This window comes from Rhinoraja longicauda, chromosome 6, assembly GCF_053455715.1.
Source record: "Rhinoraja longicauda isolate Sanriku21f chromosome 6, sRhiLon1.1, whole genome shotgun sequence".
Classification (NCBI taxonomy): Eukaryota; Metazoa; Chordata; class Chondrichthyes; order Rajiformes; family Arhynchobatidae; genus Rhinoraja; species Rhinoraja longicauda.
Genome location: NC_135958.1, coordinates 4989137 through 5015746, shown reverse-complemented (window position 1 = coordinate 5015746; position 26610 = coordinate 4989137). Strand labels below are relative to the sequence as shown.

At 41.5% G+C, this 26610-nt stretch overlaps 1 long non-coding RNA gene across 1 annotated transcript in view; it reads right to left on the bottom strand.

Annotated features, from left to right (window-relative positions):
* The window catches only part of LOC144594192 (uncharacterized), an 82275-nt gene extending 62812 nt beyond the window's left edge, over window positions 1-19463 (bottom strand). Inside the window, exon 1 of the long non-coding RNA XR_013547363.1 lies at window positions 19274-19463. This is a non-coding gene — a long non-coding RNA (uncharacterized LOC144594192). The remainder of the gene's footprint in view (window positions 1-19273) is intronic.
* Window positions 19464-26610: the final 7147 nt, after the last annotated feature.

The following is a 26610-nucleotide window of genomic DNA, read 5'->3' as shown; positions in this document are numbered from 1 at the left end:
ATTCTTACCTGGAGCAGCACAACAGAATATGTAAACATAGTACACTGTAAACAATGTAATAAACGGGAAAAAAAAGTTCAGTAAGTGTATGTATACATATACATGTACATATATATAAATACACACACACATATATATATATGTGTGTGTGTGCATGCATATATATGTGTGTGTGTGTGTGTGTGTGTGTGTGTATATATATATATATATACATACATACGTAAACACACATGCGCACATACGTACATGTAAAAAACAAACAATAATAGAATGATAATAACAATAATGTCTATGTTGTTCAGGACTTTATTTGGAGGTTGTGGTGTTTAATAGCCTAATGGCTGTCGGGAAGAAGCTGTTCCTGAACCTGGACGTTACAGTTTTCAGGCTCCTGTACCTTCTTCCCGATGGCAGGGGTGAGATGAGAGTGTGGCCAGGGTGGTGTGGGTCTCTGATGATGCTGGCTGCCATTGTGAGGCAGCGACTCCTGTAGATCCCTTCGATGGTGACCCGCTTTCTGTGATTGTTTGTAAAATTCAAGAAGCAACTGGCATCAAATGAAAACCCCTAGAAGATTGAACCGAGCCTCATTTCATGGCATGTGTCGTTACGTTACCTTTTCCGGACAACTGTGTTCCATATCAACGGAGAAGAGTTCTCATAAAACCTCACAAAAGTCTTTCTATTCCACACGGGATATCGTTCAGAAATGAGTCCTTGGTTTATGTGCATGAATCAAAAAAAAAATGTTTTTATTACAACAGTAAAAAAATTGTTAAATACAACACTTAGTTCTCGGCTCACATCAGAAAACGCGTGGCGGAAAAGTAATGCATGTGTAGAATGCGGACTGTCAGTATTTGAAATCTACAAACTCAAGTCTTCAAAGCCTTCAGCACCTAAACATAAAGGGGCTGAAATTCCACAGGGGTTCCCTCCATCTCCTGTTATAACTTCAGCAGCTTCAGCAGGAGATCAAGACAGCCCCTGCTGAATTTCAGCACCAGATTATTATTTTTCATTCCTGCTGACTGCCCCTGTAACACTTCCTAAAATAACATGCTTTATTTTTAGTACTCTTATTGAAAGCATATACAACATATTCACCATAGCATACCCCCACTGTAGTACACTTTGCTTTTCTCATTACGAGCTTTGCCAGGATATTCCATGCAAGTCCTCCTTTAATTCAGTGGCAGTCTTGCAGGGATCTCCGAAGTAAACATGGGGAAACTGTTGTGCTGGATCACTGCCTTTTCTGTCAACGTCTGATTGATATATAGGGCAAAATCGTCTATTTGCTTTTTTTTTTTATCAAGGCAAGCGACAAGGCAAAAATGTCCAAGTGCATTCACTCCCCGCCCAGGCAGGGAGATGGCACCAACGGTTGCTGGTGTCATGCAGGGTGGTGCAGCAGTAGAGTTGCTGCCCTACAGCGCCAGAGACCCGGGTTCCATCCTGACTGTGGTGGGGGGCTGCCAGTACGGAGTTTGTACGTTCTCCCCATCACCGCGTGGGTTTTCTCCGGGTGCTCCGGTTTCCTTCCACACCCTGTAGACATGCAGGTTTGAGGGTTAATTGGCCTTGGTAAATTTATAAATTGTCCCTGGTGTAGAGGAAAGTGGGGTGATCACTGTTCGGTGCGGACCCGGTAGGCTGAAGGGCCTGTTTCCGCGCTGTTTCTCTAAAGTCTAATGTCTACAATATACTAAGATCATTTCTAAGCATATATCAGTGGGTGAAGCATATTGAATGAGTTAGCGAAGTGAAGAAACGTGATTAGATAACAAGACCCCTGTGGATGTCTTGGAAACTGAACCATGATGACAATGTTTTGTTTAGTTGTCGAACTCTGAGGAACCTAGTTACTTGATTCATCGACACTTCACGGTGGCGTGTAAAAGCAGTCAACATACTGGCAGAAATGTCCCGTCCCAGTCGGTAAAAATCCACCCCAATATACTCATAGTCACCCTTATTGAGCAAACCTACACAACTACGCACTGCCCCATCCATTGACTGCTTCACATCCAATTGCCAAAGGTAGGATCATACCTCAGGTAGGCACAAAAAATACTGAAGTGACTCAGTGAGACAGGTAGCATCTCTGGAGAGAGGAAATGGGTGACGTTTCAAAAGAAGGGTTCTCGACCCGAAAAATCACCCATTCCTGCACTCCAGTGATACTGCCTGCCCCGCTGAGTTTCTCCAGCATTTTGCATCTATCTTCAGTGTAAACCAGCGTCTGCAGTTCCTTCCTAGTCATAGGATCATTTCTGCTGCCCACAGGTCTCAATGGTCCTATCTCTTGATAAAAAAGATAAACTTGTTGGATGTGTCGATTGGCATCATGTCCAGCATGGACATTGTGGGCCGAAGGGCCTTTTGCTGTGCTGTGCTGTTATATGTTCTGTGGTTCTGGAGTGCACCCCAAACATACAAGGACTACTACCACTGTTGTTCATGATTTGAACACCCCCACCGCCCCCCCTCCCCCTCCCCACAAGACAATTCTGTTGAGTTTGACAAGGTTTTTTATTCATAAGAGCAGTGAGCTCAAAAAGGCCTCTATTACCGGATATCAATGGCATCAGGATCAGAGTTAATGAGCCAGTGTTTAAAACGATGTGCAATGTAAAGGACGTGCCAAAGACTCGTGTATTAGTCATGCCCAATGTTGTTGTTGACTCGGTCAATACACGTATTCGGTGGCACCACCAGAACGACTGAGTGTGTTTCCTATATACATGGTACTTATAATTAAGAGTGCCAAATTGTTGGAGCTACGCACATCCAATAATCTAAGTGTGCAACTGCTTGAGAATGCCTGATGTGCAGGAAGAAACTGCAGATGCTGGTTTAAACAGAAGATGGACACAAAATGCTGGAGTAACTCAGTGGAGGCCAATTCACTGGATGTATTCAAAGGTTAAATTTAGCTCTTCGGGCTAACGGAATCAAGGGATATGGGGAGAAAGCAGGAACGGGGTACTGATTCTGGATGATCAGCCATGATCAAATTGAATGGCGGTGCTGCCGCGAAGGGCAGAATGGCCTCCTCCTGCAGCTATTTTCTATGTTTCTATGTTTACTACTTATAAGCAAGGAACAGTAAACTTTATGAAATATTTTTGGAATGTACTGTATTAAAATGTAGTATTTGCTGTACAGTACAGTAAACCATTATTACGTACCTCTTTATAACGAATTTCGGTTACAGCGGACAGACCTACCGACCTTCACCGCCAGGCTGGGCTGCCTACACTACCCCTGACCCTCACCGTCTCCCCGGAACTACTGCCGCCACCGCCGGCCCACGCAGCTCCCTTGGCCACTTCCAGGCCGCACCGGTCACCACCAACACCATCGCCGACCCTTACGCACATTCTGGCCATCTGTGGGCCGTGACCATCGACTCCACTGACCCTCGCCCCTCCCCCGGCCGCCAGCAGGCCGGGGCGGTCAACTAACCTGGATTCCAGGCCCGGTTCCAGACCGAGAGTGTGAAGAAGGGTCTTTGCGGCACAGTGGCGCAGCGGTAGAGTTGCTGCCTTACAGCGAATGCAGCGCCGGAGACTCAGGTTCGATCCCGACTACGGGCGCCGTCTGTACGGAGTTTGTACGTTCTCCCTGTGACCTGCGTGGGTTTTCTCCGAGATCTTCGGTTTCCTCCCACACTCCAAAGACGTACAGGTATGTAGGTTAATTGACTGGGTAAAATGTAAAAATTGTCCCTAGTGTGTGTAGGATAGTGTTAATGTGCGGGGATCGCTGGGCGGCGCAGACTCGGTGGGCCGAAGGGCCTGTTTCCGCGCTGTATCTCTAAATCTAAAAATCTAAAATCTAAATCTTGACCAGAAACGTCACCTATCCATGTTCTCCAGAGATGCTGCCAGACCTGCTGAGTTACTCCAGCACTTTGTATCCTTTTGTGCATTAACCAACATCTGCAGTTGTTCGTTTCTACTACTTATACAATGATAATCCCTCACTCTGTTACAGCAGACAATCAGCAATAATGAACACCATTGTCCCCGTCCCCCCCCCATGATTCGTTATAATGAGAGTTGACTGTACATCATAACATGGGCTAGACATATTAAATAAAACCATTCAAATGAAAGACAGTCAAATTGAAACGTTAATTCTATTAATGTCTTTGCAGATGCTACCTGACCTGTGATCTTTTCAAAGATATTATCAAAGCTTTTATTACTGCTGTCGTCTTTGTTTTTGAAATAAATATATCTTCCATACATTAAATCTAAATGAAAGAATTCTAATTAAGCTCAAAGTGCAAATCTATTGTTATTTATTTAAAATTTTATTCTTTAGCATAATATTTTAAAGGTACACTTCAATAACACAAATACAAAAGTGGGTGGCACAGTGGTACAGCGGTAGAGTTGCTGCCTTACAGCGCCAGAGAACTGGGCTCGTGCCTGACTACGGGTGCTGTCTGTACGGAGTTTGTACGTTCTCCCCGTAACCTGCGTGGGTTTTCCCCGGGTGCTCCGGTTTCCTCCCACACTCCAAAGACATCCAGGTTTGTAGGTTAATTGGCTTTGGTAAAAATTGTAAATTGTCCCTAGTGTGTAGGATAGTGTTAGTGTACGGGGGTCGCTGGTGGGTGTGTTTCCACGCTGTATCTCTAAACTAAACCAAACTAGACACACTTCATTTTAATTAGACCATTTTTTTGAGCTTTTACTAAACATGATTTAAAATATAGTTATAAAGTGGAGAAATTCTGGGAATATTAATCTATTGTCAATTGGTTTTTTTCTGTACTTGGTCAAGCATGGGGCACATTTTCACCTTGAAACCATCCCATTTCCCTGTAAAAGATAGAAAGCTTCTTTCCACCAATTTAATATCTGAAATTGAAAATCCATGCTAATTGCACATTTAATCAAAATGACGTGAAGTAATCTACAGCAACGAGAATAAAAATTGAATTTTGTTAAAATATTAATGATAGCTCCAATAATTTCAATAAATGCTTGATACTGTTGAACTTCCATTTATATGATGCAAATTGTTATGAATGTAAACATTTAGGAGAGTGAGATTTTTACTACGTTCTACAGGTTTGCCTAATATTTTTTTATGGGATTTAAGATTAAATTTTGCTTGATATTGTCTGAGGAAGAGTTTCAGACATTTTACAAAAGGAAAAGTGAGACATAGTTTGTTGTTGTCATTGTTATCTGAACATAGAAAGTGATTAGTAAATGTCGTGGTATAAAAGAGACTTCAGAGTCTGAAGAAGGGTCTCGACCTGAAACGTCACCCATTCCTTCTCTCCAGAGATGCTGCCTGTGAGTTACTCCAGCATTTTCATGGTCATAGGTGATAGAAGTAGAATCAAGCCATTCGGCCCATCAAGTCTACTCCGCCATTCAATCATGGCTGATCTATCTCTCTCTCCTAACCCCATTCTCCTGCCTTGTCCCAATAACTCCTGACACCCGTACTAATCAAGATTCTATCTACAGTACCTCTGACCTAAAATCCATTGACCTGGCCTCCACAGCCTACTCCAGCAACGAATCCCACAGATTCACCACATTTTGTGTCTATCTTCGGTGTCAACCAGCATCTGCAGTTCACAATCACAATCACAATAATACTTTATTAGCCAAGTATGTTTTGCAACCTGAAACGTCACCCGTTCCTTCCTACACATTCAGAAAATATGTGTTCTGGGCAGCAAACCTCTTCTGCATTGGGTTAAGTTATCACGTTGGCAGAGTTGTAGGTAGTAACGAAGGTTGGCAAATGATGCAGCAGTGTATAGATCGGTTGCAAATTTAGTCAGGGAAATGGCAGATGGAGTTTAACCCAGCTGATGTGAGGAAATACAGTTTGGGAAGTCAAGTGCAAGAAGAAAGTATATAGTAAATGCAGAATTCTTGGGAGCACTAATGCACAGAGGAACTGTGTGAGGCACAAGTCCTGAGCTCCCTGAAAGCGGCAATACAAGCTCCCAGGGTGATTAAAAAAAGGCATACAGCATGCTTTCCTTCATTGGTCATGTCATTGTGGATAAAAGTTAGAAAGTAGTGTTGCAACTGGAAGAAACTTCACATTGGTTGCTTCATCGTTTGGGCACATTTGGAGTATTGTGTACAGTTCTGATCGCCATACGATGGGAAGGATGTGGCGGCCTTGGAGAGGGTGCAGAAGAGGTTCACCAGGATGTTGCCTGGATTGCAGTGCAGAGTCTACATGGAGAGGTTGGACAAACATGGATTGTTTTTATGGGATCATCAGAAACGACCAGAGAGAAGTATATAAAATTACGAGAAGCATAAATAAGGTGGAGGGTCAGAATCTTTTTCTCAAGGTCAATTACTAGAGGGCATAGGTTCAGATGGGAGGGCAAAAAGTTTAAAGGAGATTTACGAGGTTTTTTTAAACACCGTGAGTGGTAGGTGCTTGGAACCCACCTTCAGGAGAGACAGTAGGAGTAGGTATGATAAGGTCTTTTAAGAAGCACGAGGACAGGCACCTGGACACGCAGGGAATAGAGGAACACAAAGCAATGGCTGGGAGATGGGAATAGTTTAGATTGACATCATGGGGGCCAAAGGACATGTTTATTTGTGCTGTAATGTTCTACTGTCGCAACGTTGAAGGACTATTTAGACAGCAACATGGATAGGACAGGTTTAGAGGGATATGGGCCAAATGCAGGCAGGTGTGACCAGTGTGGATGGGACATGTTGGTCGGCGTGGGCAGGTTGAGCCGAAGGGCCTGTTTCCACACTGTACTACTCTATGACTCTAAGTATTAACCTTGACATTTACCAGTGGACAATGACTTGACCGCAGCATACAGCATCTCCACAAAATCAATTTCTTCTTCATGATAAACATACTGCTTAAAGTTATAGTCATACAGGAATAGATTGGGTAGATGCACAGAGTCTCTTGCCCAGAGTAGGGGAATCAAGGACCAGAGGACATAGGTTTAAGGTGAAGGGGGAGAGATTTAATAGGAATCTGAGGGGTAACTTTTTCACACAAAGGGTGGTGGGTGTATGGAACAAGCTGCCAGAGGATGTAGCTGAGGCAGGGACTGTTGCAACATTTAGGAAACATTTAAACAGATACATGGATTGGGCAGGTTTAGAGAGATATGGGGCACATGCAGTTTAGATGGGACATGTTGGTCGGTGTGGGCAGGTTGGGCCGAAGGGCCTGTCTCCACGCTGTACGACTCTATGTTCTATTTGTACGTGTGTAGGAAAGACATGCAGATGCTGGTTTAAACCGAAGGTAGACATAAAATGCTGGAGTAACTCAGCGGGACAGGCAGCATCTATTGTACATGACAAGTTTGATTTGAGTTCATAAACTTGACATCCGATGCGAAAGAGATTCTCCGGCAGGGAGGGATGATGATTATGGGTCAGGAGCCTATTTCGCAGGAACCAGCATTTCATTCCGCACACTTGTGGAATGAAGGCAGTGAGAGACATTCCCCTTTTGCACAACGTAATAAGAGCAGCAGTTATCGCTCACAGCCTCCAGCAAATGGCAAAAGGAAATTAGAAAAGTCCAATGAAGCTGAGAAGTAATTAATCATTATACTGTGCAGCCTGTCAAAATGTAGAGTCTTTCCGCTGATAATGCCGCCCAGCACAATTTAGCCTCATAGAAATAATCTTTCTTTCCCCTTTTGGCAAAATAAAAAGACCACCGTTTGCACAAATGCTGCAAACTATTTATATCGGTCTATTCATTGTGAATAATATATCACATAATTATTTTGTTTTAAATTAATACTATTGGCAAATTGGGAAAGCTGGCCCCGATAATGTCAAGTTGCTTAAGTGTGCAAAGGTGAAACAGATGTGACCATTCAATTATTCTTACAATGATGAGATGAACGTTCAAACCTATAACTTTTCATGCTTACACCATGAATAAAGGCCCATCTTACCAATATAATGCATATCAGTAACTCTAAATATTCTATCTTTCATTTATGTAGCTTGGAGTTGACATTTATCATTATCATCTATTATGGCACTTAATACATTACGGTCGAACGTGTTCAGCAGAAGTTTTTTAAACATTCAGAACATTTTCAGCTAATTTCTTTGGAATATCGTGCGTAAAAGCTAAATAACGGAGGTGACTTTAAAAAATCCCCTTGCCAAACCAAGGGCTAGGATAAGCAAACATCGCGCTTACACATTGAAATGGAAGATGAAAGGCAGCCAGTTACCCTTTAGTGGTGAGGAGTCCTTATCTACTGACCAGAGCCTTTACTGATTTGAGAAAGTACATGGGCTGCTCTAAGCGGCAGGTTCAAAGCTTCTTCCCCTCAAAGATAATACAATCAACATGTCTGTCACTTGAATTATTTGGACAAATATGATATCTTGATGATCTCGACACCTGAGCCCCCATCAAACACTAATCTAAAATACACCTTGTTTGTTCCTTGGATTATAACATGAAAGGGGGGACCGGTTTCACAAAAGAAAACATGGCATTGAAGAACTCCCTTCTCCATTTGTATACAAACAACCAACAGAATAAATCCCTGAGGTAGGTAGACACAAAATGCAGCATTTTGTGTCTATCTTCGGTTTAAACCAGCATCTGCAGTTCCTTCCTACAGAATAAATCCCTTGCTTTATTTTGTGTGATGAAAAGATGGAGGTACAGCTTCGCAGTATACACAAACTTCTCTAACTTATGAAAAATAAAAGAACTACTCTATACAGATTGGTATTTTTGGTTACTTATAAGTCACATAAAACAATTTATTCTGCATGGATCGCTGTACATCGTATATTTTACAAAGGTTAAATTAACTCATTTTATTACTTATCTATACGTATATAGGTGGGTAATGAAGAAAAGGCAAGTTTTTAGTTACATGCTATTATTGTGTGGGAATTTATGATCGACATAACCTTTACCAGTATTTTCTGATTTCAGATTCAATATTTAAAATTCATCTCCATTTAAATAACTTTACAATGGAATAATCCCTGGTTTTTTTCAGGTTAAACTTTAGACTTCAGGGACAAAGCGCAGAAACAGGCCCTTCGGCCCACCAAGTCCACGCCAACCAGCCGTCACCCCGTAAACTACACACTAGGGACATTTCACAATTTTCACAATTAACCTGCAAACCTGTACTTCTTTGGATTGTGGGAGGAAACCGGAGCACCCACGGAAAACCCACGCAGTCACAGGGAGAACGTACAAACTCCACACAGACAGCACCCTCAGTCAGGATTGAACCTGGGTCTCTGGCACTGTAAGCCAGCAACTCTAAACAATGCATTGAAAATGGAGCAATTTATTTCCTCCCTGTAAGTTTCGCTGGGACTGAATTTCTTCAATCTAATTCATAGACTCACGAACAAAATGCAAAATATCTTGAGAAAAGGCATGTGTTAATATCATAAAAAGGAGTGTATTCTTTGCTACTCAAACAACATGATCTCCATAAACTGCATTTATGAAGATAAATAGATTTAGTGTATTTCACTGGAAAATGTGTTAACTTGATCCAAAGTTCCAAGTGAAAGAAAAATCTAATAAATGTAATGAATAATTTAAATTAAAGGAAAACAAACATTGTATCCATTAAAGAATGATCACTTTGACATCAAATATTTTATGCTGATACTCTGAAGATATACTTTCGTCGCTACCATCCAGGAATAAATCTTATCATTGGAAATATTATTTGCAGGGATTATACATTCCAGTTGATGTTTTTTTAATTTGTTCTTTACAATTCACACGGTAAATATGTTTAAAAGAATGTCGACATACCTCGTGGGACCCTGGAATAATTTTGAGACACAGATAACAGCTAATTGAATTTCCATTCTCTAAATCTTACCTTTCTCGAGGCAAGGGCCGTACTCTGAAGTAAAAGGTTAGTCAAAACAGCTGTGTCTCTAGAAGCAGTGAAATGATTCCAATCATGATTCAGTGGATCAAACTGTAAGCATTTGAAAAGGGCTGGGGATTGGGAGCATGAAGTTTAAAGATTTAAGAGAAGTTGGAAGGTGACAAGAGTTAAGCCACTTAAAGATCAATGAAGAAAAACAAGATGTAAATAGAATTCCAGCAAGAATGATAACAGCAGATGAAGAGTTGGGAAGACATGGAGTGATAAATTTCTTCAGGACAGAATTTCATTGTTTCCAACTAAATAATTCTTTCATGTCTTAGAAGATGGATGTTAAAAATAGCATAACAGAAGGTTAAACCTACAACAGACACAAGTTATAAAATACAACATGATCAAAGCCATGATTTTGAGACATATATGTTCACAAATGATGATAAATCAGTCCCAGAAGAACTGTAAGAAATGTACAAATGTAACTACAAGAGGGAGAAAGTCAAGGGTTGGGAAAAGGAGAGGGAAGAAAAGAGTGGAAACAAATGTTGAAGTTAATTCTAATGATCCGGTGCACAGGTCAAATGATTTAGTCTTGCAGAAGAAAATCAGACAATAATGTAGAAAAAACTCTGTAGCAACTGGAATAAGGAGGCAATTGTTGGTTTGACAGCAGGGAACTGCTGTGATAATTTGATCTGTGCTCTGTTAATAAATCACTGCACCATTTCTTCTAGTTTAGTATCTGTTTATGCTTCTACAAATTGAAACCCCACTGGCTATGTACTGCAAAGCAGCATTCAGCGCAATAACACATAGGCTTGTCGATTAGTTCAAGGTGGAGAAAGATTAGTCGACCGTCCCAAATCTACAGTTACTCCTTCATATTTTGTCTTTCCCTGCTGAGGTAAAGGGGCTCAAACATATGTAAGTAATAAGCTAACAGGCCTCCATCTCCTAAGGGTTGACTCAAAGGAATGCAGAACAAACCTATAAAAATATAATGAACAGCAAGTTCGAGCAGACTAACAGAACACAAGACCACATCTGTACAGCTATTCGGCAATGTGGGGATGCAATGCTTGGTTGAATGTTGCTTTTGATATGTAATAATAGTGCCCTTTTTTTTTGATCGTGGTACAACTTGTTAGAGGTACAAGTTGCCAACATAGAGATATGGCAAGGGATTAAACAAACTTGACAAATTAAAATACGGGGAGATGTATGATCTGGTACAACACATCCTAAAAGCTGTGAAAATAGAAATAGTAATCACATTTAGGACCAAATATTGAAAGTGCCTATATATTAATATATTTTATACCTATTGAAAGTGCACAAGCCTTGAAAGTAGAAAAAGTTCTACCTATTTAAAAAAAAACACATTTAGGAACAAGTATTGAAAGTGCACATATATTAGAACATTATACAAGTATTGAAAGTGCACATATATTAGAACATTATACAAGTATTGGAAGTGCACATATATTAGAACATTATACAAGTATTGGAAGTGCATAAGTATTGAAAGTGGAAACAATTTCCACTTATATTTTTAAAAACATAAATACGCCAATAAATACATCAAGAGTGCAGATCAGAAGATTTCCTCGTCACTGGGAACTGACAAAAATATTTTCAATGCACAGATCTTTGGTTGTATATATTTAACAGACACGCATTTTATTCTTTATACATCAAATACGTTTTTCAAACACCTCTATTAAAATAAAAAGATGAACTCCAGCATTTTGTGCCGATCTTTGAAATATACACAATTTAGCTTTTTCAACTCCATGGTGAAAGGGTCTGCTCATTCAATAAAATTAGTTATCTAACGGTGACCTGCAATTCTCTAGACTATGCAGCACTGACATTTAAAAGTGTTCTTTCGATGAATGAATACTTGAAAACATATCTATAAAGATAGTAGCTTCCAATGAATGTCTTGGCTGTTTCATGAAGAGTTAAGAAAATAACTGCAGATGCTGGTACAAATCGAAGGTATTTATTTCACAAAGTGCTGGAGTAACTCAGCAGGTCTGAAGAAGGGTCTCGACCCGAAACGTCACCCATTCCTTCTCTCCTGAGATGCTGCCTGGCCTGCTGAGTTACTCCAGCATTTTGTGAAATAAATACCTCCTGAAGAGTTAATATCAGTTCTCCTGCCATTAAATGAAAAATGGTGTATACTGGTTTTTTTTAAATTGTTTATTTAAATCACTCGAGAAACAATGTAATCCAGCCAAAGAAATAACTATGATTTTCTGGTTGAAGCTTAATGAACTAATTTTGTCATCAAGAAACAAGAAGACTTATGATTTAATAGACGAGGTGTTAAAATCAAATGCTTGCTTGGAGAAGAGCTCTTTGTTCAGCAGCCTATTAGAAACATGCATGAAATAAATACTGACAACACATTGCCAGGTCAACAAACAGAACATGATTGATGATGACAATATGTGGCAAAAATCAATATTTTAAAAAAATCTGTCTTCCTTTTAAACACTCATTCATGTGCAGAAACTCAAGTAGAGAAACTTTTAACTCTGGGCTATGTTGCCCCAGTTCGGTATTAATGCTGTCATCCATTTAAGGATCAATTCTCGTCAAATGCATGTCCCTCTAAATTGAATAGTTACCCCTTCTTAATGTTGACTGCATTCTTCGCAGTATCAGGGAAACTGAATCCAAAGACACTTTCGCACACTAATGATGATAAATAGCAGAATTTTGAATTATATTACAAGGTCACTTTTTTCATCAGCGCTTCACTGTGAGATCAGTTTTCATAGGAGCAGGCACACAAAATTGAGTGAGCGATTCCATGTCATTAACAACCCAGAGAACTCTCAAGGCTATCATTGTTCCTGTACTCGATTTGTTGAATGATAAAGAACTGTTAATGAAAATTAAGCACACAAACACATCAATCCTGTCTGAGCCAAGGAAATCCTCAGGCATTTTGTTATGAATATATGTTTCAAACTCATTGCGCAGGTAGAGAAAAATTAGCTTGGAATGGCTTGTTTTTTTTCTGCATTATCAGTGTTTTACTTTTTGTTGTACTTTGTAACCTATTATGACATGCTCTCAGCAGCTTTCAGCTGTTATTCGGTACTGTATAAAGATATAGAAAGCTCACTTGCGCTTAACAAATTAGTGTATTATCAACCACTGTAGTAAACAAAAGTATGTCTGCAAAATACATGATGAAGTCATACACAAATAAATTTGTATTGGTGTAGGAAGGAACTGCAGATGCTGGTTTAAACCGAAGATAGACACAAAAAGCTGGAGTAACTCAGCGGGTCAAACAGCACCTCTGGAGAAAAGGAATAGGTGATGTTTTGTGTCAAGACCCTTCTTCAGACTGAGAGTCATGAAAGGTCTTTTATTGTCACGTGTACAGAGGTAGAGTGAAAAGATTTAATGTAAAGTAAAGGAGGATTTCGACCAGAAACGTCACCTATTCCTTTTCTCCAGAGATGCTGTCTGATCCGCTGAGATTTTTGTGTCTGTCTTAGGTTTAATGTAAAACTGTTTGATCAAGAAAATGAATCTATTTTTATGAGCATAGCAAAAATCAGGGGTCATTGGATATCACAAATGAAGAAACTGATAAAAAATAACATAAATTCAGGTTTATATTAGAGGAAAACCGTTTACTACCTATTGAATGTCTCATTTTACCGTTGATTTTACAGCAGTTCTACATTAATGGTGGCTTCAATATCTTCTGCTATAAATTGCACTTAAGAGGAGAAAATATCTTAAGGTTTGCAACTATGTCCATTTAATTGAACTGTGCATTGCCATTTACTTTTAGAATGATATTAAACAGTTTAAAATATTGCCAATATCACCTTGTTGAATTAATATTCTTCTTAAAAAGTTGTGAAACTTGGTTGAATTATTGTATTTAATTATGGGAGTTTTGAAGTTTTCGAACAAATTACAAGCTGGAATCACTTCTTGGTTCATCTCCATTGGATTAGAATAAAAGTTTACATTCACCCACTTTCAGAAGAACACAAATGCATTAGTTTAAAAATACAGTGTGGAAACAGGCTGTAGGGCCCACCCAGTCCACACTGCCCAGCGATCCCCGCACACTAACACTATCCTACACACACTAGAGACAATTTACATTTATACCAAGACAATTAACCTACAAACCTGTACGTCTTTGGAGTGTGGGAGGAAACCAAAGATCTCGGAGAAAACCCACGTGGTCACAGGGAGAACGTACAAACTCCGTACAGGCAGCACCCATAGTCAGGATCGAACCCGGGTCTCAGGCGCTGTGAGGCAGCAACTCTACCGCTGCGCCACCATGCCACCCCTTAATTTAATAGAATTTCTTTTTTTTTCCTTATAGAAAGCGTACAATTTTCTTGTAGGAAGAAAAAACTGCAGATGCTGGTTTAAATCGAAGGTAGACACAAAATGCTGGGGTAACTCAGCGGGTCAGGCAGCATCTCGGGAGAGAAGGAATGGGTGACGTTTCAGGTCGGATTTTCTAGTCTGGGCTATTCTAACTGGCATTTCCACAGTGTGCAATTCTCTCAAAAGTATACCATTAAAAAGATGTACTTTCTTCCTTTCACAAAAACGAAAAAAACTCAGCTAAATTAAATTACATCTATGCCGTTGACAATTGGAGTGCTGTTATGTTTGCTTCACAAAAAAGCGGGACTAATAAGTTCAGAAATTAGCCCAAAACAATCTGCGTAAAAGTTCCTATTGCAGGGAACTACTGTAGCTCCTGCTGGATTTTATTAGTCACATGTAAAATTAACAACAGTCGAGAACTATAATAGTTGGTTCCAACACAAATTTCCAATTTGAGGTCAGGTGGATACTTAATCAAATTTTATTGCTGGGATCATAAGTATTGCCTTGGACAACTGCAGGCAAATGCGGCTAATAAAAATGTGTTGTGATATTAACAGACGAGGTTGTATACGCCTTTATTCACAAATTGCTGAAGTAACTCAGCAGGTCAGGCAGCATCTCAGGAGAGAAGGAATGGGTGACGTTTCGGGTCGAGACCCTTTTGGGTCTCGACCCGAAACGTCACCCATTCCTTCTCTCCTGAGATGCTGCCTGACCTGCTGAGTTACTCCAGCACTTTGTGAATAAATACCTTCGATTTGTACCAGCATCTGCAGTTATTTTCTTATACTCTTGTATACGCCTTGATAACTTGCATATAATTACAAGTGACACAAGCAGTCCGGAGAAGGGTCTCGACCTGAAACGTCACCCATTCCTTCTCTCCAGAGATGCTGCATGTCCCGCTGAGTCGCTCCAGCTTTTTGTGTCAATCCTCGGTTTAAACCAGCATCTGTAGTTCCTTCCTACACAGTAGTCTATGCATTTCGATGTAAAGTATGCTCGGTGCCAACCAAAATCATGACAACCATAATTTAGGGTAGCATGAGAAAACTAGCTCTTCAAAGGAGTTGTATCTGCTGTGCTAATTCTCGCAGAGAATATAAATGTTTAATCTTCAAAGTGAACTGTAGAGTTTAGGAATGGTTTGCCGCTGACTAAATATAAGAGTTTTCAAAGATTTAAAATTACTCTTCTATTATAGAAATGCTGACCAAAAATCACGCCACAGATGTACAACAGCCTTTTTTTAAACTCTGTTTTCAGCTCAACTTCCGAGGTGCTGGCAAACTGATCAAGAAGAGATTAGGTTATACTATCAGAGATTAGCTTTATTTTTCTACATAACAGAGCCTTTTGGGTTTTGTTATTCAACTTGGCCCTCAGGCCTGGGGATAATGCCATTAGGACCATTTTACTGGCAGCAGGGTCTTGTAAATGAGGCCCTGATTTAAGTAGCTTCAAGCTGTGCGAGTGTCAAAGTTCTTGCCTGTTTACAGGTGACATCAGAAGAACCTCACAGTGCAGTATGGTCTTACAGGGACCATCAATGCATTCATTAAAATCACTAATAACCCTTATTTCTGAACAATCGACTCACGTTTCATTTCTTACATAAAGCCATTCCTTCGTTTACTGCTGTGGTATACAACAGAGGAGAAGGGGAGGGGGGAAAACGAAGGATTTTAGCTATTCACGGTTGCTGGGAGTCTAAAAGTAGCCCCTTTCAAATCGTCAAAGATAGGCACAAAATGCTGGAGCAACTCAGCGGGACAGGCAGCATCGCTGGAGAGAAGGAACGGGTGACGTTTCGGGTCGAGACCCTTCTTCAAACTCTCTCAAGTCATCAAATTGCTTTATGCTCCACAGCTTCAACAAAAAGTTTGACGTTCAGTCTGATAACCTTTCTAAAGTTGGAAGGTTTGTTAATAAGAGATCAGAAATAAATTTAAAAATACATGACAAAGCACGCATCAGTCCACTAATGGAGCCCCCGAAGCAATAGCGAACTCGAAGAATAAGCCAATAATGGAAATCTGCATGGACAAGATTGTTCAAATAGCGCCCGGGCCAACACTTTTACGGTCTGAGTTCAAAATTGAAAGTAGCTTCAATATATAGTTTAAAGGTTTTTTAAACTGCTGGTTTAATGAGCTCCCTAATGGTGCAAATTTTAAAAAGCAATTACTATGTTTCTGTAAATAAAGCCCACCAGCGTGAATCAAAAATCATGACCTAACAGTTCCACTCAATACATTAAAGCTATTCAAAGGGCTAACAACTAATTCTGCCCATTCACAGATGGGAGAAGTTACACGTATATGCTTGCTGCCAAGTACAAGGTATGCTGAGCACAGAGCTTGTTGCTGAGTTTTAATAAGAAGTCGCATACATAATTCATGGACGTTTAACACATGCAAGCATCGGAAGCTGGGAATCCTCTGTTGCCATTCCAGAAGTCACAGCTTCCTTACAGTACAAAACCAAGCAGCAGACAGCCTGAATAGCCCCGCTAACAATGCTGTTTGTGTAAGCAATTTGAACTATCCCGATCATCCTTCCCTTTTCCCCCAACCTTTTCACGGCGAAGGCCTCTATTCTCCAGGCCGGCTTTTCAAACCAGCCGGCTTTATTCTCGGGGAAATGCTACTCTTGTGCTCTCTGTTGTGTTAAAAAGGCAGACTTGTATCAGCCAGTGTGGACTCACAAGGAGGGAAGCAATGAAAAACTACCCACCCTCTGGATGCCCCTGTTCCTTGAGATAAAATGTGAAGTGCTGCTATGGGTGCCTAACAGAAGCTCTTTGTCCCACAAATGCAAATGAATTGGAGGAAAAAAGTAATCTCAGACAATGATCATCATGGGGAATCTATTGGAGACTAGACAGCCTTTTAACTCACTGTGGTTGTATTGTTTGCCGATGTTGCTTACATTCTTTCTCGTATACATAATACTTTGCACTGACAACAGCTGCATATTGTAAACCTATTTATTTATTAGGCATTTGATTTAAAGCATTTAAATTCTGTCAGTGCTTACACTTTGCATTCTTCGCCACCTAAACTCCATGCCCTGACTTGAACAGTAAGACATTTCGCACAAAAGGCCTGGAAGTGCCAAGCTTAAGGATGTAAAAAGGATAAATTATATTAATAAGGCTCGACCAAGAAAGCTAAAGGGTACAGTTAAACCAGTTAATAATTTCCATTACTCAACCAATTTGGATAAAGTTGGGACCCAAATAAAAATTATTATTTTGTTTAGATCTAAATGTGACTGATTCCCAAATGCTAATAAAGTTAGATGTTGCTACTGGCAACTTTAGAAAAGATACCACAGAACTTTCATTTTATTCCTTCCTGCTTGCTAGAAGGATATTCGGTAAGAACTTAGCAACAGCAAGCAAACTCTGGTTAGTACTTCACTGAATTCCAACAACCAACTCATCTGCATTAACAATGATAATAGCCTTGTAAAAGATTGTGATTATTGACTTAGCTTGGCATAGATCAACCTTTAAAGTCCTATTGTCTAATCCTGTGCAAAATATTTATTCGCAATAACTCAACTAAATTGGTTCCCTGTTTTCCACTAGCACCAATTAAAAAAATCTTGACTTCCCCCGCCAACTCCGCCAAAATGAAGCCAAATTGATTTGTGCCACTTTTTCTCTGCAAACATAGTCCTTATAAAACTTTATCTCTACCGTTGGAAAAACTCTTTGAAATCCGTCTCTCTCACAAAGCTTTTGTTATCCCTCTTAATCCCCATGAACTGGATAGGAAAGGATATCGGCCAAACGGGTGCAGGTGGGACTAGCATAGATGGGGCATCTTGGTCAGCATGGACAAGTTGGACTAAAGCACCTTTTTCGGTGATGAATGACTCCATGACTCTAGCTCCCTTGCCAAGCCCTCCAAGGTTATGAATCCGCATCAGGATCTAGACATCTTTTATTCATTATGAATAGCAATATGAAAATAGGTTTTGTCACTGGACAAAAACTTTAAAACAGATTATAAAATCATGAGAGGAATTGTAAAATCATGAGAGGAATAGATCAGCTAGTTGCACAGTCTCTTGCACAGAGGGCATAGGCTCAAGGTGAAGGGGAAAAGATTTGACAGCAATCCGAGGGGTAGCTTTTTCACACAAAACGCAGTGGGAGTATGGAATGAGCTGCCGGAGGAGGTAGCTGAGGCAGGTAGTGTCGCAACGTTTCTGAAGCAATTAGACAGGTACATGGATAGGATGGCTTTTGAGGGATGTGGGTTAAACGCAGGCAAGTGGGACTAGTGTAGATGGGACATGTTGGTCCGTGTAGGCAAGTTGGGCCTATTTCCACACTGTATGACTCTATGACTATATCGAAAAGCTATATTGTTACTCAAGAAATAGGGAATACAAGTGACCCTGAGGCTCCAAAATGGAGTTCATCACATTTGCATCCACACCTGTAAAACAGATCGTGTTGGACATTGTAATAGTAGATGCCTCCTGAGTGTCCGCCAGTTAGAATTTTGCATGTGTCCAGGCAGGTCATAATGTTAATCATAGGGTGGCATGGTGGCTCAGCGGTAGAGTTGCTGCCTTACACCACCCGGGTTCGATCCTGACTACAGGTGCCGTCTGTGCGGAGCTTGTACCTTCTCCCCATGACTGCGTGGGTTTTCTCTGGGAGCTACGGTTTCCTCCCACATTCCAAAGACGTGCAGATTTGTAGGTTAACTGGCTCTGGTAAACAATTTAATATTATCCCTGGTGTGTAGGATAGTGTTAATGTAAGGGGATCGCTGGTTGACACAGACTCGGTGGGCCAGAGGGCCTATTTCTGTGCTGTATCTCTAAACTAAACTAATCAGCAAGGAACAATGATTGGACCCAACCACTGCCATTTTAGAGCTTGGAGTTTAGCCACACATCTCTCACCTACATTCCTTGACAAGCAGCAGTGAAAACAGAGTTATTTATAGGATCATTAGTACTTACTGGTTTGTTGTTATTAATCTCTCCTGCTAGGTGTTCGATCCTGCCCGTGCTTGTTCCTCAAGTCTAGAGGGAGTGAGGTGGCGGATGTTGAAGTACAATTTTCTCAGATTGAAGGTTTCTCCACCCCGGCAGGATTGTACAGTGGGCTGGTCTGAACCACGTCATCTAATCCAGTCGTGAATGCAATCCGGGAGCGGGGCAAGTACAGCAATGCCACCACCTATTAGTGAAGATAAAGATCAACGTGAAGAAGGATGTTTGTGTGCTTGGCTCATTCCACATTGGAGCAAGAAATGTTGATGATATGTTTCAGTTTGTCACACATCTCTGGAAGGATGAGAGGAGATCTTATCGAAACGTATAAGATTATTAAGGGGTTGGACACATTAGAGGCAGGAAACATGTTCCCAATGTTGGGGGAGTCCAGAACAAGGGGCCACAGTTTAAGAATAAGGGGTAGGCCATTTAGAACGGAGATGAGGAAAAACTTTTTCAGTCAGAGTTGTGAATCTGTGGAATTCTCTGCCTCTTAAGACAGTGGAGGCCAATTCTCTGGATGCATTCAAGAGAGAGCTAGATAGAGCTCTTAAGGATAGCGGAGTCCGGGGGTATGGGGAGAAGGCAGGAACGGGGTCGTGATTGAGAATGATCAGCCATGATCACATTGAATGGCTGGCTCGAAGGGGCGAATGGCCTCCTCCTGCACCAATTGTCTATTGTCTATCATGCAAGTGACGATGCTGAAACACTCTATTCAAAAGGAACAAGCTATGTTTCGTTTTTGGCGTCTAGTTTAGTTTAGAGGTACAGTGGGGAAACATTGCCCACAGAGTCCGCACCAACCAGCGATCCCCGCACACTAACACTATCCTACACACACTAGGGACAATTTCCAATTATACCAAGCCAATTAACCTACAAACCTGCACGTCTTTGGAGTGTGCGAGGAAACTGGAGAAAACCCATGCGGTCATGGGGAGAACGTACAAACATACAGACAGCACCGGTAGTCAGGATGGAACCCGGGTCTCAGGTGCTGTAAGGCAGCAACTCTGCCGCTGCGCCACCATGCTGCCTGGACGGACATCCTCATAGAATTTCCCCACAATGGCATTGCATGCATGTGCATAGTTTTTATTATGGGTAACACATATCAACATCAAATCAAAAGGGATTTCTTTTCATCAATATTCCATTGGTACATGATCACACACAATCAGATATGTGAGTCAGAGCCCAGTATCTCAGCAGCAGGCACGTTGTTTTCATTTTCCACTGATACTGATATTAGTTTATTATTGTTACATGCGCCGGGATACAGTGAAAAGCTTTTGTTTCATAAAAGGGAACCGCCGTGAGGTGGGGGGGGGGGGGGAGAGAACAATGGAAGACCCATTGTAGGGGATGGGAGAGGGGAAAGAACAAAGGAGGACCTGGCGTGGGATACTTGTAACTTTGTCGGTGCCCTTTATGTGGCGACTCTTTGCATACCTTGGGTGTGCAAAACAGAGAATTTCACTGTTAATTGTCACATGCGACAATAAAGTATTCATTCATTCATTGACTGCAACCCAATTAAACAGACAATACAATACACTGATACGTAGTATAAGAAAATAACTGCAGATGCTGGTACAAATCGAAGGTGTTTATTCACAAAATGCTGGAGTAACTCAGCAGGTCAGGCAGCATCTCAGGAGAGAAGGAATGGGTGACGTTTCGGGTTGAGACCCTTCTTCAGACTGATGCAATCAGTCTGAATACACTAATACAATCAGGCATTACACAAGTACTTGCGGGGAATGAAGGCAAAAATACCAGCGTGAAATGGTGATGGATTTACAAGCGGAAAAGAGAGATTTAAAAGAGTGGAGTGACTGTATCGGATGATAGTAGATCTTCTTCTGGGACTCTCACGTAAGTAGTCGCTATGCTCTGGTAACATCTTGGCCCATTACGCCTTGGCTCCTAACCTGTGGTATTTAAGCCATCACAGAAAACCGGTGTGGCTTCTGAGCCATCCACTGATGACATGACTGGTCATTCTGATGCTCAGGTTTGTGGCCTGAACGTACTACACACAATACAATACAATACAATATATCTTTATTGTCATTGTACAGGGGTACAACGAGATTGGGAATGCGCCTCCCATACGATGCAATAATTTTAATTTTAATTTAAGTATTAATTTAAAGAACCCAATGAAACAAATTGTAACAGTTTTAAAACAGAATAAAGTGCAAGTAGATCTGTGCCGGTTCACTGTGCGATGTGACCATCCGGCTCAGCAGGACCGGTTCATAGCAGCTATGGCCCTGGGGATGAAGCTGTTCCTGAATGTGGAGGTGCGGGCGTAGAAGGCCTTGTATCGTCTGCCCGATGGAAGGAGTTCGAACAGACTGTTGCAGGGGTGTGAAGAGTCTTTGTGGATGCTGGTGGCTTTTCTGAGGCATCGTGTGTTGTAGATGCCCTCCAAGGCTGGTAGCTGTGTTCCGATGGTCCTCTGAGCTCTATGGACTACCCGCTGAAGAGTTTTCCTCTCTGCCTCCGTGCAGCTGAGATACCACACAGGGATGCCATGCGTTAGGATGCTCTCTATGGCACCATATTGCTGCATGAAATCTGATGGACCAAGCACTTCTGCTGCCTGCTCCACCTGGCAGTTCATGACAGAGGAGGCAGCGCGGTGCACTGGAGTCAGCTGCCGGCTTGCATTCACTGCCACCAGCTACACCATGAGCAAAGGAAGGGTTAGGAGCACAGAGAGGAGGAAACTGGGGAAAAAAACAAAGAGGCAGCAACCCGGGCAAACACTTCTTACCCTTCCTCTCAAACTAATTCAAACGTGAGACCCAATTATAATCCGAGTTCCTATGAGTTGCAATCCTTATCTGCCCTCAATCATTAACCATCAAAACATACCCACAATGTAAAAAGGAAACGCCAACACCAAATAAATATTGCAACCAGATTTATTAATTCTGCCACAGTACAAGCAAATATTAACTGATCGCTCTTCAGCGCCAGAAACATGGCGACTCTTTGTGGACTGCCAAGGTGAGGTCTGCTGTATAAGTTTATCCGGGTTGCATGCAAAAACAAAGAAGCTCACGGCACCTAGGTTCATTTGATTGGACAATAACGTATCATTGAATCATTGAAGTGCCCGTCTTCTGTTGGCTTTTTTCTGTGGAAGGTGCAAACGGAGAGTGCACCATGGCTTACGGAAGACTTTTGTCTCAGGCTGGAAATTACTGTAGCAGGCTGATCTTGACGGGCTTAGACAGGACTTTGGAAGGAAGGGTGTGAATTGGGCATCCCAGTATAGGCAGCAGCAGTCTGAGCCAGCAACTAGCAGTGTAAGAAAATAACGGCAGATGCTGGTACAAATCGAAGGTCTTTATTCACAAAATGCTGCAGTAACTCAGCAGGTCAGGCAGCATCTCGGGAGAGAAGGAATGGGTGACGTTTCAGGTCGAGACCCTTCTTCAGACTGATGTCAGGGGGGGCGGGACAAAGGAAGGATATAGGTGGAGACAGGAAGACAGTGGGAGATCTGGGAAGGTGGAGGGGAAGAGAGGGACAGAGGAACTATCTAAAGTTGGAGAAGTCAATGTTCATACCGCCTCCAATTTCCGGTGGGCCTCACTATGGCACTGGTGGAGGCCCATGACAGAAAGGTCAGACTGGGAGTGGGAGGGGGAGTTGAAGTGCTCAGCCACCGGGAGATTAGGTTGGTTAAGATGGACTGAGCAAAGGTGTTGAGCGAAACGATCGCCGAGCCTGCGTTTGGTTTCGCCGATGTAAAGAAGTTGACATCTAGCGCAGCGGATACAATAGATGAGGTTGGAGGAGGTGCAGGTGAACCTCTGTCTCACCTGGAAAGACTGTTTGGGTCCTTGGATGGAGTTGAGGGGGGGAGGTGAAGGGACAGGTGTTGCATCTCCTGCGGTTGCAGGGGAAAGTGCCCGGGGATGGGGTGGTTTGGGTAGGAAGGGACGAGTGGAGCAGGGAGTTACGGTGGGAACGGTCTCAGCAACTAGCAGTAGTTAGGCCCCTAGTCAGGTGGCAGTGGATGATTCATAATGGTCGTCAACCTGAGAAACTCAGAGACCCAAGAGACCACTGCCACTTCCCCATAGAGGTGGCACCTCACCAAACATGAATGCTTTATTGTCATGTGTTAAAAGTCACAGTGAAATTCTTTGTTTTGCATACCCAAGGTGTTGGACCCTTTTCTACCCGAAACGTCACCCATTCCTTCTCTCCAGAGATGCTGCCTGTCCCGCTGAGTTCCTCCAGCATTTTGTGTTTATCTTTGGTTTAAACCAGCATCTGCAGTTCCTTCCGATTATATTTCTCATGGCTCTACATTCTCCAACTTCTTGCTGAGTATTAACAGCAATCTGAACCTACAGTATGCAGTTTTCCCTATAAACCACTATGTTCCTCCCTCTCCTTGAAGCCCGACTCATTGACTGAGATGTTCGTTCCTCACACTGAAGGCTTCATTTCCCCATTACCAATTTGTTTTCTCAGAAACCGCTTGAATTAAACCTTTTTAATGATTTGAAGATGCTTTATAAGTACAAGTTGTCATTTTTAAATGTTTTCGTGAATCTGTGCAATCAATTAAAACAATTTTCCTTCCTTTGAAATAAACAAAATAGTTTATAAATTGATTTAGCTTTCAATTTTGAAGCCACATTTAAGTTTAGATGCAGGCGCCACAGAGAAATGTGAATATATATATATATATATATATACATATATATATATATATATATATATATATATATATATATATATATTCCTTTATTTGTCCCACACCGGGGAAATTTGCAGTTGAATAGTTGATGGCAATTCCAAGAAAATCTTAAAAAGTGGTAAAACTGGAGGAAAGAATGCTTCATCATACATCATGAGGAGTGTGCTATGATTTATCTGATCTAATGAGATTCCAGTTCCATAGCAGGCTATGTTTCAACTTCTTCAGGGTCTTGTGACCTTAAGACAAATAATTAAGGCTTTGAAAATACAAAAAGAAAGTAAGTTCATTAACTCTCGCTCAACAATAACCACTTCTACTGCCAGGCTTTCAGAGACAAGGCTGGTTTCCTTTTAAGTAATTGATGTGGACTTTCTTTAGTGGCCAGGCAAGACAACTTCTCAAACGTCAGTCAGGAAATCGGAACGTCAAAGGAAAACGAAGGCATACCTTCCAACCGGTCTGGGTCAGATCGGCAAAACACTGAATTTATGTTGTTTCTTCCAAGTGCTTACATTTCCATGGGCCCCCCTGTTGCTCAGATAAAGAAAAGGTTTCTTCAGCTATGTGAGGCTCCGTCATCTATAACTCCAGCTAACTTGGTGACAGAATCTGTCCTGTGTCTCCGAATTGGGAAAATGAGTCCGCGTTTTACAGTTTGAAAGCTGAAAGGGTTATTGGATATCACCCGGGGAGCAGAAAGCGAACAAGTTCTCGTTTCTTATCCTGACCTTGTGTGCATTTCCCCTCGCGAGCTGTCCGAGCCCTCAGCCTTCATTTCTCATTCTCTCTGTGGTAGCACAGGAAGGCCAGCGAAGGCTTTCTGTCCAGGCTGAACAGATTGGGTTTTGTTACAGAGATTCTTTAACCAGAAACGGAAGGGAATACTGCGAGCAAACTGGAAACTGGCAGAGCTATTACTTTTCATGGTTCACAACTCAGTGTCAATATGCAAAAAATTCTTCTTATTCCTGGCACTGGAAATGACACTTGGTGCACAGTTACATATTTTCCCACAGTTTGTCTTCGGCAATGTCCAAAGGTCAAAGGAAACAATTTTGGTTTTAAAAATACAAAAGAGGTCACTTTGGTGAAGTAGAACTGGCTCTGTTAAGACAGCAAATGTATCCTGCCACCTCAATGAGATTCATTCCCTTTCTGCCAGTTTACTTAGGCTAAACGTCAGAAACAGCAGAAATAGAAAACTCATTGTTCTCAATGTTGAATCCCTGCTTTGTTTTGCCACATTCCCTTAACTGCTTCTTTGTCCTACTCCTTGATTTGAAGCATAAACTCCTTCACGTATTTTGATAGCACAAATGAGAGTTACAGGCATTACGCTTCACAGCTCCGACGTATCTGAGATTAGTGCATTGTCTCGGATCTAGTCAGATTTAAGTAGGCACAGTATGATCTTAAATGTAATATTCCCATCATCAGAACCTTACTACTTAAAGACAGTGAGATACAAGTGTCAAGAGGGTTTTATTGACATATGTCCCAGACAGAACAATAAAATTCTTGCTTGCAGCAGCATAACAGAATATGCAAACTCTGTAAACAATACAAGGCTGCAGAGGCTAAGTCAATGGATATTTTTAAGGCAGAGTCTTAAATTATAGATAGATAATTAATAGATTCTTGATTAGAATGGGTGTCGGGGGTTATGGGGAGAAGGCAGGAGAATGGGGTTGAGAGGGAGAGATAGATCAGCCATGATTGAATGGCCTACTTCTGTTCCTATCACTTATGAACTTATGAATACAATAAACAAGAAAAAAAGTAGAGACACACACATACACATAAAAATGAATAAACAATAACTGCAAAAGATAAAGCCAAACTAGTCTATGCAGTTCAGAGCTTATTTGGAGGTTGTAGTGTTCAATAGTCTGATGGCTGTACGGAAGAAGCTGGTCCTGGAGATCATGGATAGGCGACATTTCACTTTGGCACCCTTCTTCAAACTGCTTGTAAAGAGGGGGGGGGGGGGGGGGGGAGAAAGCTGGAATAGAATTGGGGAGGGACAAATTCTGACAAGTGAGAGGTGGATATAGATGGGGGAGGGGGGTTAAGTTGCAGATGGTTGAACAAAGACCAGAGATGAAAAGACAAAGAAAAAAAATTGAAATAAAGAGATAAGAATAGAAAAGGCATGAAATGTGAAGCAAGAGGTAGGAATGTAGGTGGAGTGGGATGGGAAGAAAAGGGGAAAGCAGTCACTCAAACAGAAGCAGAACCTGCTTTGATGAGCTCTAGTGTAGATAATGGTGAACAAACAAAACATGAACAAGAAGAAGTAGCAATAAGGGTATAAAGGGTATATTGTTGTCAAGATGGAAAAATTGCAGAGAATATTTACGAGGATGTTGCCAGGACTCGAGGGCCTGAGCTTTAGGGAGAGGTTGAGCAGACCAGGACTCTACTCCTTGGAGCGCAGGAGGCTGAGGACTGATCTTATAGGGATGCACAAAATCATGAGAGGAATAGATCGGGTAGATGCACAGATTAGGGGACTCAATAAACAAGAGGACATACGTTTAAGGTGAGGAGGGAAAGATTTAAT